This window comes from Paramormyrops kingsleyae, chromosome 9 (genome assembly GCF_048594095.1).
Source record: "Paramormyrops kingsleyae isolate MSU_618 chromosome 9, PKINGS_0.4, whole genome shotgun sequence".
In the NCBI taxonomy this organism is placed as follows: Eukaryota; Metazoa; Chordata; class Actinopteri; order Osteoglossiformes; family Mormyridae; genus Paramormyrops; species Paramormyrops kingsleyae.
In genome coordinates, this window is record NC_132805.1 from 23,512,309 (window position 1) to 23,524,490 (window position 12,182).

Consider the following 12,182-nt stretch of genomic DNA (forward strand, 5'->3'; position numbering starts at 1 on the left):
CCGCGGGCGTGGCCGCAGGCGGGGCCGTGGGCAGGACAGGAATGGCGGCCTCAGGCGGGGCCACGGGCAGGACAGGAACGGCGGCCTCAAGCGGGGCAGCAGGCAGGACAGGAACGGCGGCCGGCTGGACAGGCGAGCAGGGCTGGGCCGGCTGGACAGGCGAGACGGACAGGTCAGGTGAGATGGGCTTGGGCGTGCGGCCAGCAGGAGGGGCCGCAGCGAGCGCCGCCAGCACGCGGGCAGCAGGGGGCGCAACCGTGGCAACCTCAGGAGGGTCAGACGCCGGCAGGACCGGCGAGACAGGCAGGACAGGAGCCGGCGATACAGGCAGTTCAGGTGCCGGCAGGACAGGCGAGACAGGCAGTTCAGGTGCCGGCAGGACAGGCAAAACGGGCAGTTCAGGTGCCGGCAGGATGGGCGCCGCCTTCACGCGGCTGGCAAGGGGCACCTTGGCATGCACCTTCGTCGTGCGGCCAGCAGGGGGCGCCTCGTCGGGCGCTGCAGTCACTTGGCCAGCAGGGGGCGCCGCAGCGGGCGCCGCCAGCACGCGGCCAGCAGGGGGCGGCGTCGCAGCAGGCGGTGCCGCGGGCAGAGCGGCGGCATCAGCAGCAGGCGGTGCCGCGGGCAGAGCGGCGGCAGCGGCAGCAGCCGGCGGTGCCGCGGGCAGATCGGCGGCGGCAGCAGGCAGCGCAGCCGCGGGCAGATCGGCGACGGCAGCAGGCAGCGCAGCCGCGGGCAGATCGGCGGCGGCAGCAGGCAGCGCAGCCGCGGGCAGATCGTCCCAGGCAGGGAGAAGAGAGCAAGCCCCCAAGAAGAGAGTCTGGGCGGCTTCTTCTCCCTTTCCCCTTCGCCTCTTTCTCCGCCGTCCGGATCTTGTAGGAGGAGGCGGGGTTTGAGCGGCGGAAGCCGCGTTAAGCTCAGTCATGCGCTCGGAGACGGCCGTCTTTCGCCGGGCGGCGGAAGCTTTTGCCGGCTTGGGGAAGACCGGGATGAAGGTAGGTGGCGAGCCGGGGGGCGGTTCCCAGTTGGCATACCCCAGGGGGGCCAGCCAAACCGCCGCTCTCTCCCTTAGCAGCAGTAGGTTTCTGCCTACCTCGATTCGCTGCTGTTGCTCACTGGGGTGGACCTTCCTGTGCAGGAGATCCCAACACCGGTCGACCAATCGACGGGCCACTGGATCCTCCTGCAGCTCGAGGAGGTTAGTCCAATGGAGGACTTCTTCTTCCGGGGGGAGACCTTCCCCAGAAGCGCTGAGCTTGTGTGAGAGTTCCGTCATTCTGTCAGCTGGCGGCCAGCAGGCGAGCAAGGAAGCAGGAGAGCGAGCCGGTAATACGGACAAACGGGGTTTAATCGAGTCAAACTGACGAACAAAGCACTGCACATGACAATACAATGACGGAACTGGGGACTACTGACTCAGACGAGGACTAAATACACAAGACAAGCTAGACTTAATAGGACACAGGCGAGCACAATCAGGGTTGAACACGAGGTAATGAGGGGGGCGTGGCACACAATACAATGACGGAACTGGGGACTACTGACTCAGACGAGGACTAAATACACAAGACAAGCTAGACTTAATAGGACACAGGCGAGCACAATCAGGGTTGAACACAAGGTAATGAGGGGGGCGTGGCACACATCGGGATCGTACGGAGCAGGATGTGACAATAACTATCTGGAGTTGTGTTTTGTTTGAGTGAAAATAGCCTATAATAGGCTATTATGCATATTAGGTAAGGAATAAGTCAACAGGTTTTTATCGCAGATTAAGCCGTGTGGTCAGGATGTTAAGCGGATGGTCTTGAAGGGGCTTATTTCGCTATAGTATTATCAAACAAGAAAATTGTTTTAAAAAAATTATTAGCGCATTTGTAACGAGTTTCCAGGTGAAACTCGGTTTTAAAGACAAGAAGTTCAAATGACACGAACACGGAATTTGGTTTAATCATTTGTAAACATAATGCCAAACATGTTATCAAAAGGCACACACTATCTATCTATCGCGCCGTGTAATAAAATAACGTTTATTAACCGGTATTTTTTCTAGAAAACCGTTTTCGGAACGTATTGTTTAATGAGGAACACAAGAACAGAAACGTTATAATATTGATTCTGCTCGGAGTGAACCGAATGGATTTTTTTTTCGTTTTTAAGCCCTGATTACCAGTATCGCTTAGTAACCTGGGTTAGAAGGCTCGTCCACCGAGCTGCGTCACCAGGGAATGTAAACAATTGGTAGCGAAGCCCCCCTCACGGCCGATGAGAGAGAGTCTCGCGATGTGTCAGGCGAGTTTGAGGTTCAGAGCGTGTAGCAAGATCGCACAGAGGCAGGAACTTAGTGTGAGTACTCAATGACGGAGGCTGAAGTTGTGTAAAAGACATGCATTTATTCCTAGCTAACACTACAACTGACATAAGACAGACATTACACCTAACACAGACAACAAACACGAAATAACGGAATAAAACAAACAATGTAATTATGAAGATGCAATGACCGGATTTAAATGAGTAACCTGAAATGGGAAATACTGTTCTGCAAAGCAAGCACAGTTTGTGGAAACACGACCCTAAAGTCTTATAGCAGGTTAAGAGAACAGCTTATGTTGTTAGAATGAAAGGAAGTTGGTTTACTTGGTTGAAGATTGGGGGGGGGGGTGTCTTGGCAGTTGATGGCAGAGCTGCTGAGCCGATGGCACTCAGGAAGGCGCGGCGTTTGAAGCAGTGGAGTGGAGCCCCTTTGGATTCTCTCTCCTGGTGAAGCTTTGTCTTGGGTGCTGTTCTCTGTTCAGCTGGGCCTTCACCGGAGGGTTTCTGGTGGGCTTCTCTGCTCCCGGGCTGATGGTCTTTTCTGTGCGGCTGCTGGGTGTTCTCTACGCTTGATGATCTGTTTGCCCCGGCTGATGTTCTTCTTCGGGCTGGCGGTTATTCTCTGCACACCTTTGTTCTGAGGCGCTAGATTTTTATGGTCTAAAGTTCATGAATAGGGATGACCAGGAATTCGACTCCTGGCCCAATGGCTGGCCATCCATTTGGTGGGCTTTCGGAAGGGGGTCTGTATCAGTCCTTTTGGGATTTATGGCCTAACTGATTCTCCCTTTACCGATGATTTTCATTAAGCTGTTATAACTTTTGATACATCCACTTTTATGGTAATCACTGACCAGATTTGGAATCAGGGGTGATTGTCCATCAGTTTGACACCAAACATGCCATACCAGCTTCACAGGTACATACCTCATACCTTCTGTATTAACTGATTAAACAATTAATTATTTTATCTATGTGACTGATTCACATCAGTATAGGATACAGGTGTTTTGGGTTGCACCTCAACAGATGTTACACTTTGTGAGGTTATTACATCAAATATTCCTATTACAAACAGCACATCTTATCCATAGATAGGCGTGGCCGTTAGTTTGTGGTAATATCAATATAAGTTGCACATCTGGAAACAACATAGTTTGTTTGGTGTGACTTATGCCAATTCATCTTCTCCAGAATGGATAAGATACACCTTAATTCAGTTCTTTTAACATAGCATGGTAGAAACAAAGAAACTTGGTGACTGTCCACCAAGATCAGATAAGGACCACAAAGGAATGTTGGAAGAGAAGGGGGGGTTTTTAACAAAGCAGACTCTCTAAAAGTTAGGACACATTGGTTACACTCACTTTCCAGATTCTTCTGGTATACCATGAGAACATACATACAATGGTAGCTATACCTATCTATTTATTTAAATTTATATGTGTTCAAGTGCAAAGGGGTAAAATAGGTGATACTCCGTGAACATGGTTATAAGGGTGGCACACAAAACACTAAGATTGTCTAAGGACACATACAAACATAACGTATCTGTATATTGAGACTAGTAGTCGTGAGTAAATCAATATACAGGGTATACAAAAGCCAAACTTAAATGAAATTTCCTTTAGGGTGTTCGTCTGTTGGGTGAGTGACATGTAAGGCAGAGTGTATGTGGAGGGGGTTGTGTGCCAAGTCAAGGGACCCCTGTCCGTGAAGTCCACTCTGCTTGTCTGTAGGTCCCTAAATCTTTGGGCAATAAAAGTTGGAGTGCTAGCCTCCCTTGTTATCTGTGTGTGTGTGTTTATGTGTGTAACCCCCCTTTGGTGCCTCTCGTACCAGGCTCGGCCTTGTCTCAGGCCACCTGGAATTTAGGCCCTGTGATATGTGCATGTGTGATCCTACATCTCCAAGCATGAGAACATTCAATGGACTCTTCTGAACGAAGGTACTCAGCCATATTGGTCCCAATCTGAAAAAAGGAAAAATAAATAAAAAAGAAATGGTATAGATTCATTAAGAACTCAAAAATGTGTAAAAGTTAAATATCCTTAGAGCTACCTTCAGAACACTTAAAAAACCTTTAGGAGCATTAAAGACCATAACACACCAAGCTATCAGCATTAGTTAACCACTGACCATGGCCTTGGCACTATGCTTAGAAAATGTCGGTCGAACATGCTTAGTTTCAAGCCTCATTTAGCCTGAGCTGAGCTCAGACATTCCCGCCTGCATCAAACCATTTACAGGATTAAAGAAATTACATGTTCGCAGTAAATTAACATCGTTTGCTGTCGAATGTACAACTAAGTCAAACGAATTGAACGAAATGTACCTTACAAGCAGAGCGGGAAATTTATGTGGATGTGCTGACAAAATCAAATTAGTTAAGTAAACTCCGCTATATCAAAACCGTATCTAACACAGTAAATCATTAATAATAAACAAAGTAGATTTAACATATACAAAAGTAATATTTAAAAATTTTACGTTATCCTTTCCAAGCTCCTTCCGATGATGATGTCACACGCGCTTTCCCGTCCACTGAGCAAGAGATCGGCCGTGAGGCGGAGCACGACCGTCGCTTAGTCGTTAGGTAATCTCAGTTCAACTGACCGAAAGCCTAAAATTTGCGTGTATATACACTCACCTAAAGGATTATTAGGAACACCATACTAATACCCCCTTTCGCCTTCAGAACTGCCTTAATTCTACGTGCCATTGATTCAACAAGGTGCTGAAAGCATTCTTTAGAAATGTTGGCCCATATTGATAGGATAGCATCTTGCAGTTGATGGAGATTTGTGAGATGCACATCCAGGGCACGAAGCTCCCGTTCCACCACATCCCAAAGATGCTCTATTGGGTTGAGATCTGGTGACTGTGGGGGGCATTTTAGTACAGTGAACTCATTGTCATGTTCAAGAAACCAATTTGAAATGATTCGAGCTTTGTGACATGGTGCATTATCCTGCTGGAAGTAGCCATCAGAAGATGGGTACATGGTGGTCATAAAGGGATGGACATGGTCAGAAACAATGCTCAGGTAGGCCGTGGCATTTAAATGATGCCCAATTGGCACTAAGGGGCATAAAGTGTGCCAAGAAAACATCCCCCACACAATTACACCACCACCACCAGCCTGCACAGTGGTAACAAGGCATGATGGATCCATGTTCTCATTCTGTTTCCGCCAAATTCTGACTCAACCATTTGAATGTCTCAACAGAAATCGAGACTCATCAGACCAGGCAACATTTTTCCAGTCTTCAACTGTCCAATTTTGGTGAGCTTGTGCAAATTGTAGCCTCTTTATCCTATTTGTAGTGGAGATGAGTGGTACCCGGTGGGGTCATCTGCTGTTGTAGCCCATCCGCCTCAAGGTTGTGCGTGTTGTGGCTTCACAAATGCTTTGCTGCATACCTTGGTTGTAACGAGTGGTTATTTCAGTCAAAGTTGCTCTTCTATCAGCTTGAATCAGTCGGCCCATTCTCCTCTGACCTCTAGCATCAACAAGGCATTTTCGCCCACAGGACTGCCGCATACTGGATGTTTTTCCCTTTGCACACCATTCTTTGTAAACCCTAGAAATGGTTGTGCGTGAAAATCCCAGTCACTGAGCAGATCTGAAATACTCAGACCGGCCCGTCTGGCACCAACAACCATGCCACGCTCAAAATTGCTTAAATCACCTTTCTTTCCCATTCTGACATTCAGTTTGGAGTTCAGGAGATTGTCTTGACCAGGACCACACCCCTAAATGCATTGAAGCAACTGCCATGTGATTGGTTGATTAGATAATTGCATTAATGAGAAATTGAACAGGTGTTCCTAATAATCCTTTAGGTGAGTGTATATTATACAGTAAAGCAAATGTTTTATTTATTATGAACATTGTTAAATACACACTGAATAACTTACGTTTCAGACAGAATTTCACTGGCTTCCCTCTAAAGACGGCGCAAAACTCCGTCAACTCTCGCTGATGTCCCTGGATGTTGATGTGACGTGCGTGCTCTCTTTCACGTCCGCGTTCCCAACCCAGCACTGCTGGATTATAGATCAAGACCGATTTTCAACCAAAATTGGGTTAAATCAACCCAACTTTGTTACCCAGCAGTCTCAACCCAGCATTTGGGTTGAAAAAACAACCCAGCGTTTTTTAGAATGTAACCAACTCCCCTGCCACGTTCCAGCGCATGATGGAGCTGATTCTCAGAGGCCTGCCATGGCACATTTGTCTGGTGTATCTGGACGACATTTTGATTTACAGCCGAACATTTAGTGACCACCTTATACACTTGGAGGAGGTCTTGTCCAGGATTCAAAGGGCGGGCCTAGAGCTGAATCCCAGGAAATATCACTTTGCCAGGGATCACGTGGTATTCTTGGGTCACGTGGTTTCCAGAGAAGGCTTCCAGCCGGACCCACGTAACACAGAAAAGGTGAGAAGTTGGCCAACGCCTCGCACCCCTTCTGAGGTCAGGGCTTTTGTTGGCCTGTGTTCATATTACAGACGCTTTGTGAGGAATTTTTCACAGTGGGCAGCAGCCTTGAATCATCTGGCTCCTGTTCAAGATCTACACAGATGCGTCTCAGGATGCTGTGAGGGCTGTGTTAGCACAGGACGCTGAAGCTTGAACATGTGGTAGCCTATGCCAGCCAGGCTCTCACACATACACAGAAGAGATGGTCCACTTTTGACAGGGAACTGTGGGCCATAGTGTGGGCAGTCTGTGAGTTTAAACATTATGTGGGCCTATCTGCATTCACCATTATCACTGACCATTGGCCCCTGCTGGGCCTCAGGAAGCTGCTATTGAGAATGACCCCACGGGGCATAGGGGCAGGTGGGTACTGGAACTGGATCCATTTGAATCCATGTGGACTGTTGTGCACAGAGACGGCTTACGTCACATAAACGCGGATGCCCTGTTGCGCAGGCCTGTTTATTCTGACCCAGTCCAGCCAGGTGACCCTCCCTGTGGTTGGGCTTCCATTGCTTCTGTGGATGGACTAGACTGCCCACAACCTCAAGTGGCACAGGGGGTGGCCATGGACTTACAGGCTGGGTATTCTCTCTGCCACAGTGATTCTGACCTGCAGTCATTACAGCGTAATGACTGCAGGTCATTACACTGGACACCACACTGATTCTGACATCAGTGTGGTGTTGGGCTGGCTGGAGCGGGGTGTAGCAAGGCCCCCTCGTCGGCAGTTGAGAGGTTCCTCAGGCTATCTCAGGAAACTGTGGACTGAATACAGTCACCTGTCTATGGTAGGTGGACTGTTGTGCCGCACCTTGCGCTCATTACATTCTGGGGAAGGTCAGGCCCAGGTGGTGGTTCTGTTGTCCATGGTGCCATGGTGCCAAATGCTGCTGCACATTATTCTGCTGACCGTGTGTGGGAGAGGGCCAGAAAGACCTACTATTGGCCTTTTATGTTGAGGGACATTAAACGATGGTGTGAGCAGTGCAGGGCCTGTCAGACTCCCCAGTCCCCTGTCCCTAACCAGAGGGCTCCTATGGGGGGATCCCAGGCGGGCCGTCCACTGCATCGGGTGGCTGCTGACATCCTGGAATTGCCGGTGACATCACAGGGGAACCGGTACATCTTGATAGTGGAAGACTGCTTCACTAAGTTTGTGAACTTGTATGCACTGCCTAATCAGACAGCGCAAACAGTGGCCCGCTGCCTATTCGAGGACTATGTGTTAGTGCACGGGGTCCCGGAGGTTCTGCATAGTGACCAAGGCCGCCAATTCGAGGCGGAGGTTGTCCAGACCCTCTGTCAGCAACTGGGGATCAAGAAGACACGCACCACTGCCTACAACCCCAAGTCAGATGGTATGGTGGAGCGTCATAACAGGACTCTGATTGACCAGCTGGCTAAGATGTTGCTCTCCTATGGCGGTGAGTGGGACTCTTATGTGAAACAAGTAGCTTTTGCATACAACACATCTGTACATGCCAGCACTCGTTTCACCCCTTTCTTCCTGATGCACGGCCATGAGGCGCAGGTGCCTGCTGAGGTGCTGGTGCCCGCTTGTGTCCTGGACAGTCGGGGCCCAGGTTCTCTCCCAGCTTTTGTGTCCTCTCTGGTGGAGAGACTGGGGTCCGCTTTCAGGGCAGTGAACCTGAATGCCACAGAGGCCCGTGAGAAACAGCAACTGTATTATGACAAGGGTGTTTGCCACAGTGCCTATGCAGTTGGTGCGTTGGTGTGGCTCCACAACCCCACTGAGAGCCGCACTAAGCTGGCTCCGCACTGGGAGGGCCCCTATTGTGTGGAGCAAGCCCTGGGCTCTGGTGAGGAGACCACTTTGACATAACGCATTGTGAACCCTCTGGATCCGCTGGAGAGGGCTCAGGTGGTGCATCATGACAGGCTGAAGCAGTCAGTGGTGGAGGAAGTACTGAAGCTTAGTACTGTAAAAGTACAAATATCCTGCAAAATATGTACTCAATTAAAAGTAGAAGTGCTACATCAACAATCTTACTTAAGTGAAAGTACTAAGTACTTACTTTTATATTTACTAAGGTTTGTCTCAACGTCTGGGGCGTGCCATTTTGTAAAAGAATAGTAGATATACTGACTTATGCCTCTACTGATGTCACTGCTCGTAATAATTACAAGCAACTAAACAGTATATGTGTATTGGCTCTGGGTCAATGTTGAATGTCTCCTCTTCTTGAAATCAAGCAAGTCTACCAGCTCGTGCTGCTAATTGACGCGCGCTCTGCCATCGTTGGAGCTAATAAAGCCACCTGATTGGTAGGAATTGGCAAACAACACCAGAACGCAATAGGCTAACAATTTTTTCATGCAAGATTTTGAGGATTGTGTTCATAAAATGTAACGACTAACGGCACAGATAATTGCCGCAAAATGTAATGGAGTAAAATAAAAAGTATGCATTATTATTTTTACTTAAGTAAAGTACAGATACGTAAAAATGTACTTACAGTAAGTACAGTAACGAAATACAAATACTTCGTTACATTCCACCACTGGAAGCGGTACACTCTGCCTCTTCCTTCACAGGCTGGTTCTGGGACTTGTCCTGCTGTTCCAGCTTCTCCTGCCTTGGGGGCGTTGCCAGACTCTGGGTCTTCCCCGGCTGGGGACATGACCATTGAACAGGAGGCAGGACTATTGACGCATGATCTTGTGCAGTCTCGCGACGTTTCTTGTGTAGGGGGGGGGGACATATGCAACAGACTGTTCATGTTGGATAGCTGTCTTATTGAGAAGGGTCCAGCTGCAGACGCCTGTAGAGTGGAGCTCCACCGGAAATACGTCACCTCCACAGGAAATATGTGATTTTAAGGGGCGTAAAGTGGATCTCATGATCTTTACGGATGTAAAGTGGAGCTCCACAGGAAACACGTGACCTCTACCGGAAACTACCACTCTTTTAGCGAAAAGAGACAAAATAGAATCCAAGGAGCCATTCCTCTTTGGTTTTCAGATCCAAGAGGACATGGAATTATTTTTACAGGCCTGTGTTGACCAGCGGGGCTTCCGGGTTAATGCTGTCTGTTATGAGAAAGATTAAATTACTGGCACATGAGTGTGTTGATTGATTTTTTTTTTATTTCATTCTGTTTGTTGTTGCTGTCTAAATAAATTTAGCAGTTGATTGAATATAATTGTTACATGTTGATAACTGGTACGCAAGTACGCATTCACCTTTAAAAGCGATACGTGCGGCAACCTATTGCTGTGACAGTGTAAATGCGTACGTATTTTATGTGCATTTGCGCTGATATGACAAGAAAATACCATGCATTTCAACCTATATACCGCAAATGAAGTACGAATTAGCATATACAGGTTAAAATGCACAATAATTTCTTGTCATATCAACGCAAATGCACATAAAATACGTATGCATTTGCGCTGTTCCAGCAATCGTATATAGTATATGTTTATAACAGTTAAGGTAAGACCAATATATATATTAGTAATGTGTATGGAAAGTAACATAATAGCAATTGCGTATCTTATGACCAATATATATATTCCACAAACTAGATCAGACCAGATATATATATATATATATATGTGTGTGTGTGTGTGTGTATATATATATATATAATTTCTCTAGCGTATAAATGAACAAAAACATACTTTTTGAGAATTTTACAACTGAAATTCCGCTGTAACACACAGTTTGGTCACGTGTTTCCTGTGGAGCTCCATTTTACGTCCGTAAAGATCATGAGATCCACTTTACGCCCCTTAAAATCAAGTATTTCCTGTGGAGATGACGTATTTCCGGTGGATCTCCACTCTACAGGCGTCTGCAGCTGGACACTCTTTGGCCCAATCCCAAACTGGTCCCTACACACTCCGCCTCACCACTCCGCCTTCGTTTGCACGTTCCCGAGACCCGTCGCCATGTTGAAGTGTGTCTCAAAGCAGCAAGGGCTAAGGGGGAGTGGTCGATTATGCCCTCCTTCAGCGAGTCAGCAACCATGGTGGCTCGCGCGATTCCACTACCACTTCCATATCCCACAATTCCTAGCGCACAGGAAACAGAACAGCGCGATAATTTAATAATTGGATTCTAACAGCACTGTGAAATACATATAGAAAGTCTATGTTACATGTTATAATTCATCGCTGCAGAAAAAAAATTAGGAAAGCAGTTATTTATAGCTGGTCAGTACAGATAGATTTTATCGTGATCCGATTACGAGAGATTTTGTGTACTTTTCAAACTAGAAACCACGCGAAGAAACATTCGTACGCAAACTCGATCAACATCACACCAGCAATAACAATTTATGTTTCATATTTGCCTGTTTTTTCCTCTACAGATCTGGATCTGGTATTTGGTACAGAAATAATGCGTAATGTTTTATGCGTGTAAACTAATTAAGTTTACACACATGGTAGAAATTGTACAATCGTCAATATGATATGTGTACATACTTAAAATTGCTCAGTGCAATAAGACGATGTAGCCGTCGTCTTCTCGCATTAGATAAACTTTGTGCTTTTTTAAAATAACTGATATGTCATTAAAGAAAATACAATACAGCTTCTTGATGGATCCATTTCGTCAAATCACTACGTAATGCATTTCCTCTTTCCGGTTAAGAAGACTGTAAAAACGCGCTGCGAGGGCAAGTCTGTCTCAAATCTTTCTTGTGACAGTTTCCTTCAGTTTAAGTGCATAGGGCGTGTTGTGAGGGTGACTCGGCGGGAGTGTGACTCGAAATGAAGGCGGAGTGTCGAGGGTATAGTTTGGGATTGGGCCTTTGACTCTTGTTGGTCTTATTGTGAAGGCATGTTGTTATGGGATAGAGGAAGTGTAAGGGGAGGTTCCGGGTTGTGACTAGGTGACGACGGAGTTCGTATGGCAATAAAAAGACCGCGACTTGAGTTGAACATTAACGGGTCTGTTCCTTCCGTTTATTGTTTTATTTATTACCGTAAAGTCAGGCGAACCCAAATAACCGGCTACAATACCTTTGGTTTTTGTTAATAGGCAATATCATTAGTATACCGCTAACCCATCAAACAACAATGAGACAGTCAGTAATTCTCACAGCAGCGGAGTTGGTGACCTCCAAAAAAGCCGTAAAACCCACAATACGTGCAGACGTGTTTATGTCATATGTTTTTGAGCTTATTAAATTTAAGTGTTTCCAAAGATTAATCCCACAACAGTAATAAAATAAAAGTATTGCTTTAACATAAATACTAAAAGAATAGATCGCTTTAATCGCTATTACAGTTGGGTATGGGCACCCGGTCTTATTTAGAAAACATACAAAAAGAGACGCATATAATGTTTAATCATTCGTTTTGTATTTGTCCGAGTAACAAAGCAAAGAAATGATAAGCTGTTTC

At 46.9% G+C, this 12,182-nt stretch overlaps 1 long non-coding RNA gene across 3 annotated transcripts; it reads right to left on the reverse strand.

Annotated features, from left to right (window-relative positions):
* Window positions 1-2,373: 2,373 nt before the first annotated feature.
* LOC140592664 (uncharacterized) lies at window positions 2,374-11,570 on the reverse strand. 3 transcript variants are annotated; one of them, XR_011993047.1, is made up of 4 exons: window positions 11,259-11,570; window positions 10,683-10,844; window positions 9,284-9,507; window positions 2,374-8,765 (listed from the first exon to the last, which is right to left on the reverse strand). It is a non-coding gene; the product is annotated as an uncharacterized lncRNA (long non-coding RNA). The 3 variants fall into 3 exon arrangements; XR_011993046.1 differs by having other exon boundaries at window positions 2,374-9,438; XR_011993045.1 differs by having other exon boundaries at window positions 2,374-9,507.
* Between the last annotated feature and the right edge of the window lie 612 nt (window positions 11,571-12,182).